The sequence below is a fragment of the Lolium rigidum genome, chromosome 1, assembly GCF_022539505.1.
Source record: "Lolium rigidum isolate FL_2022 chromosome 1, APGP_CSIRO_Lrig_0.1, whole genome shotgun sequence".
Taxonomy (NCBI): Eukaryota; Viridiplantae; Streptophyta; class Magnoliopsida; order Poales; family Poaceae; genus Lolium; species Lolium rigidum.
The window spans coordinates 361,206,534-361,212,983 of record NC_061508.1 but is presented as its reverse complement, the minus strand read 5'-3'; the positions used below and the strand labels follow the sequence as shown (position 1 = coordinate 361,212,983).

Here is a 6,450-nt window from a genome sequence, read left to right as displayed (position 1 = left end):
CACTAATTTATGCTGAACTTTTTTACTTAGTCATAACTCATCTTGGTCTTTAATGTTTTATTTACAAATACATACACATTTTGCTGTATATATTATACTCCCTCCATGCCAATGAATAAGGCCTATATTTTATTAGAAAAAGAATCAAGTTAAGTAATGTTTGGCCTATTTTTCAGAAAAAACTACCAAGAACCACAATATTATATAGATATCATATGAAAATACATTTCATGATGTATCTAATTAACGGTGTTGATTTTTTATTGTACATACTAATATTTTACTAAAAACTTGGTAAAGGTTTACGTACTTTGACTTTTAGAAAAAGTATTAGCCTTGTTCATGAGAACGGATGTAGTACTTATATTCTAATACACTCTTATGTTGCTAGTCTTACATTTCAGGTATAATGGGGAATGGTGAATCATATGATCTGAAATTATTTATGAGTAAGAATCATACAGTTATAATATTTTCAGTTTGAAGTACATTATTGTGCCAAACTAAGATTCTTAGGTTGTTGCAATACATTTTATTTTGTTTATATGGTTTGGATTGTTCACAAAAAATCTTATAATTGATATACTGTAAATATAGGCAGCCAAAAGCTACCCATTACACGGCAAATAAATCAATGCAATATGTGTATTATAGTATATGTGTCACTGTCCATAATATTGGTAAATATCTTCATAATTTAGTTGAATGTTCTAGGGTGCATAAATTCTACCAATCCAGTGACATTGGCATATGGCTTGTCTCTATACTTAGTATCAAAACCATAGCATGTGTAACATGTATGAGTATTTAGAAGTATGGTTCAATGTTGTTCATTTGATTATTCTTTTGGTTCTTGAGAAAAAAAACTAATGTTGGCTTTTGCTTGAAGATTGACTTTGTCATGTATTTCCAAGGCCTCAAAACTCAAGGATATTACTCGATAATAGGGTGTCATGTCGTCCTACATGGATCATTTGGTAACATGTGGCAATGTACTCAGGTATTTATTTTAATACTGCGCTGGCCAAGATTTGAACTTAAAACCTCTAACTCTAGTACCATATAGAATTGGATGAAACTGGTTAGGCAATTCAGAAGTTTTAGCTTTATTGACCCACCCTTAGAAAAAAGTAATATTGCATTTTTGACACTTAGTGGTCATTGTACTTGTAAATTGTAATAAGATCTACCTTTCTTAAACAGCGGAACAACAAGACAACACATGCGCACACCTAGTGGAGTAGATTATTTGGACTGTTAAATTGACATAAATCCTGCTGAGATGTAACAATAGACATGAGATGTTAGAGTAAACAAACATAAAAGTAGATCCGGCGTTCCGTATATATACATGTCAAGAAGAAGAAGAAAAACAACCGAATGGTAATCTTATTTGATGAAGTCATCACCGAAATCAGCAGATTAACTATTATTTTTGTTCTTTGCTCCGTCTTGTATAAAGGAGGCAACCAAAATATGTTTGCCTTGTTTGGCTCGGTGAGTCAGTGTGATGGTAATTTCTAATGTGGCATTTAAATTCCGCAGTTTCTTATTTCTTTTTCAAATTGATGCACAAAATAGAATAGTCTGATATGGTCGTCTAAACGAAAATGATTGTAAGATAATATAAGCATTACTCCATTCACAATTGTACCTCTAATTGTCAGTTTTTTTCTTAATAATAATAGAATCTCAGTACAAGAAACGGTCAAACGGAGGTAGCATGACAAGAACCGTCGCGTTAAATCTGTGATTGCGCGGCTAGCTGAGGCTGCTCATAGTGGGGAGTAACATAAGGTGGTGTCATGCATAAGTTACTAGTTCATGTTACTACCTTCATAGTGGAAAGTAACTTAGAGATGGTATCATGCAAAGTCTCATTTATTAGTTTGTAGACTCATTTTATCTTGGGGTGTGTGATGTTATGGTAACATAGCTAGTTACCACCTCCCTCTCTTTCTTCATTTATTGCTATGTCATGTCACCAAAACATCTTGAAATATGTGATGTTACTACCTAAGTTACTCCCACTATGAGCAGTCTGACATGGATGGAGTTGTGCCGGTCTCTAGTCAGCCGAATTCAACTCCTACGGTTTGCAGGTCTTCACCTAATTAAGCTACGAACCATCCTAGAATGAAATGGTCTTAGATAAACGTTTCTGCTACTGTTTTGCACTACTTAATTCTGCTTACGATTATGCCAACCGGTACATACCAATTTCCTTTCTGAAACTGACAGGCAGTGACCGAGACTACTAGCTGCCCGAAGGAGTTTGTTTCGTCAGAGATACTTTCACGTGCTCTTTTTTTTTTTTTGATCTGGCACTTTGACGTGCTCTCGACCCATATAAATATAATACCGATTCTAAGATCTTATCAGTTATTAGCACCTGGATCCTTTGATTCATGCGATCATGTGTTGGAAGATTTTCTTGGCCTCGTCCATATCTTTAGTGTAGAAAAATAAGTGGGGACAAAAGTTGCGATTGGGACAAAGGCGTGTAATCCAATCGATGAAAGAACCGTTCAACTCGCTCGGTGCCCTCTCGCCTTGTTGGCGGTCTATATTGTGCCGTCGTCCCGCCAGGCAAATGCTGCTTGTCAAGTTCAGGTTAAAGTCACTCTCCCATCCGATGTTCCTCGTTGTTGGTCTTGATCGTCTGTTGTTTCTACTCCTAATAGCTTTTTGGCCTCAACGGATATGTAATCTGCTTTGGAGAAGCAAGCTGAGTTATTTTTATGAGGCTATTCATCCTCTGCACGAGTTGTTGACTTTTTATACAATTGGACGCTAGTGATTAGGGATTATTTGGAGCGGGCGGAAGGTGTTGGGCAGACTCTCCCGACCACCTGCCGATCCTTTGGTTTTGTCAGTTATGAGCAAAGTGGGCGCTAGCGGAGCGGATCTTCACGGTTGTTTCTCTTCTCGTGCTAGGGAGAGCTCAGGGATATCGGCTATGAGATCATGCATGAGCTCCTAGAGTTGTGTGGAGTTATGCTTACACCTCCTTTTGTCGAGGAAGTGAGGCCCGACTCGCACGAGTTCTCGGGTGTGGCTTCTCTACTGTGTCAAACACTTGACTTTGAGAAGTGTGGTGTTGTTGATGATGCAGTCTCTCTCTTGCCTGAGTCCTACAAACTGGTAATTTCTATTGGTGATGAGGCTGCTAAGTCTGAACTGTTGCCAACGGTGCCTAGAGCTGTCGTCGCGAGAGAGGTTTGCGATTTTCTCTGTCACCTTGGTTGTTGCTTACCCTGGTTCCGCAGTTGGTTGACGAGTGCCCCCAATGTCATGGCCTATCCTTTTCAGCGCAGTGTTGGAGTATCTTATTCGAGTGTTTGTTAGTGTCGCTTTATGGTTTTATTATGCTTGGTTTCGTCTGGTTTTCTCCTAAAAATTTGACAGTCTCTTAATTAAACTAAGAAACCATTGAAGAACCGTCGCCTCCTCCTCTCCCGCCCCCCTCCCGGGCGGCGGCGGAGGATCTACGCGCCCCGCTCCGAGCAGCCTCCCCTGGACCGCCGCACCTCAGCCGCCGCTGCTGCCGGCCTCGGCCCCGGCCCTGGCCATGGCCCCGGCTCCGGCCCCGGACCGGCCACAGCCCCGGCCCCGGCCTCGGCCACGGCGGCGGTGGCGGCGCCCCTTCCGTCGAACGACGAGGGGGAGGAGAGGGTTTCCACGGTGGCGTCCCATGGGAGGCGATGAGGCGCCGGTGGAGGAAGCCGGGCGGCACGGCTACTTGGTCGGGGCCTGATGCTCTCCGTCGGTAGCCATGGAGGATTCGGTGGAGCGGTGGCGGCCTCCGCCCCCGATGACGGTTCAGCTGTGGTACGCATGATCCGCGTCGCCGTCTTCTTCCCTGGTGATCCGGCAGGAGGGACTTGCGGCGTGGGGGCTGCTGGTCTTGCTTTGTTTTTGGTGGCGGTCCTCGGGTTTCTCGCAAGCGAAGATGAAGATCTACCGGAGGTCGGCTTGCTTTGATCCGGGCCGGAGAGATGAGTTCCGGAAAGCTCCGCCGGCGAATGGAACAAGTGCATATTTTGCTCTGCGGTTGCTTGGAACGGGTGGTATTCGGTCGCGCGCACCCATGTTTTTATTCCGACCGTTTGGTTCCGGAGGGAGCGCTACGAAGCTATATTCTGTGTTGACATCAGGTGACTTTTTGGTCCATGGTGAAGTCAGAAGAAGGAATATCATGAAGGCCGGATTGGTGGACTGGCTAAAGGAGGTTCGAGTCAACGTGATGCTGAGGGATCTGCTTGGCGTTCCGGGCTTGCAGCAGTGGTATGCATGTGGGGGCGGCAGCACAGGGGAAGTTCAGAGTCTTACCTCTCAGGGTGAAAACCCAAGGTCTTGCCTTAACTGGTTGTGCCTGGCAATGTTCTTGTTGGAGGCATTGTTTTGAGAGTGGGGACTATCTTCAGGGGGAAATCCTAAGAACTATGGTCGGGTGACGACGGCGCTGGTGCACTGTTTCCTTCTTGGAGGCGTCGCTTTTGGAGAGTCTGTACTTCAGGTGTTGTCACGGTAGTGGTTGTATTGCTGTTGCTAGGTCTAGAAGGCTGTAGCGGGACTTTTATTTCTTAGTTTCTTTACTTTTTTTTAGCTGTGTGCATCCGTACTACCATTAGGGTGGTGCGTTGTTGCAGAGGCTGGGTGTAATTGGTATCTTTTGATATTAATATATTCCCTTTATCGAAAAAAAAATTGAAGAATGAAATGGCTTACATAACACTTTTGCTACTGTTTTTTGCTTACGATTATGCCAACCGTAATACCCAATTTCTTATCTGAAACCGACAGGCAGGGACCGAGACTAGTAGCTTACCCGAATCAGTTTGTTTCGTCCGAGATACTTTCACGTGCTCTCGACCCATATAATACCGATTCCAAGATCTTGCCAGTTATTAGCAGCAAGCACCTCGATCCTTGACTCATGCAATCGTCTGCTGGCAGATTTTCTTGGCCTCGTCCATCTTTTTTGTGTAGAAAAAATAAGTGGGGACAAAAGTTGCAAGAGGAAGGAATCAACGACGATGTGTGGCCACTGTGCCAGGTTTTCCTTGGAAGTTCAGGTCAAGTGAGTGAAAGTGATAGATTCATCATCAAGGAACAAAGGCGTGTAATCGGATGGACGAAAGAACCATTCAACTCGTGTTTAACGAGTCCTTCAACTCTTGGTCCATCGTGCAAGACGGGCCTGATGTTTACCGACTGCGCAGGCCGCCGGCAGTTGCTGGGCCAGAGTACCTCCATGGGCTGGGCTAGTAGGCCGTAATGGGATGGCATGCACGTAAATAAAGCAAAATTTCTAGGGCTTTTGCGGAACCGTCTTCCTATAAGTACCTCGTCATCTCCTAGGGCTCCATCCATCTAGCGCCACCGCGCCGCCTGCTATCCTACCTCATCAAGCTCCCTCGCTCTTGTTCGTTAGAACATAGAAATTAACCAAGGATACTCAGCTCTCTCATTGCAATGTTGCCTGCAAAGTACCGACTGTTTGGGTACTCAAATCCCTCACAGCCAGTACTCTGCGACGACATTTCTGTGAGCGATTTGGGTTTTTTATCGCTACTCTGATGGAGGTTGAAGTCCATTGCGACCTGCTTGTTTCCTTTCATTGTTTGCTACAGCTTCCTATTTTTTTTTTATGTTCGCTGCTTCGTTTTGATGTCAAAATCGGCGCAAGCATTCTTCAGATTTATCTTTGATTCGTTCTACTTTTTTTATTTCGCTACTGTCGTGCTCTTCCTCCTAAATTTTCTCCCTTCATCTGGTTTCTGTTCATGTGTTTGATGGGGTTCGCCGGTCGGCGATGAAGAAAAACAAGGTTCGCTCGTCTTAACGGCGGGCTTACGTCCGCCTTGAAGATCTTAAAAGTAGTCTGAGCCGACACATCTCCTGATTTCATCGATCTTTTTTTTGTTGTTCTCTGTAAGCAGTGTTTTCTCTCCAATTTTAGTCTTTTCAATAAAAAACGATTGTGGGATGGTTTGTTGCGGTGATGAGATCTTTCAGTGTTGAAAGCAGATCCCTGCTTCATGAGTCTGGGAAATTCTATTTCCTCCTGAGCGGTTACCTGAGCAACTCTACACCCTACCTATTCGATTCCTCTAGCTATTAGCTTTTTTTTTTTGTTTTTTTTTTGTTTCGAGGTGTTTACCTGATTTAGGCCTCACTGATAACGATTGCAACTTAGGCAATCTAATTAAACACACAATCATTGACACGGAACAGTTTCATACAGAGCACGAAAATCAGTTTCTCTAATATTACACTACAATACAAATCCTGTGGGAAGGTGGTAACAACACCACCAACGCAGGAACTCGAATAAATATCAAAGAAACGGATGTTATCGAGGATGATGAACTCCTGAACCTGCTCTATTGCAGTGTACACATATCAGAATTCAGATGCGATGGACAGATCGAAGTGTACACTCGT

The 6,450-nt window shown here is 43.7% G+C and overlaps 1 non-coding gene across 1 annotated transcript; it reads left to right on the top strand.

Annotated features, from left to right (window-relative positions):
* The first annotated feature begins 5,999 nt into the window (after positions 1-5,999).
* On the top strand, positions 6,000-6,090 carry LOC124685563. The gene has a single exon (XR_006997548.1). It is a non-coding gene; the product is annotated as a small nucleolar RNA snoR128 (small nucleolar RNA).
* Positions 6,091-6,450: the final 360 nt, after the last annotated feature.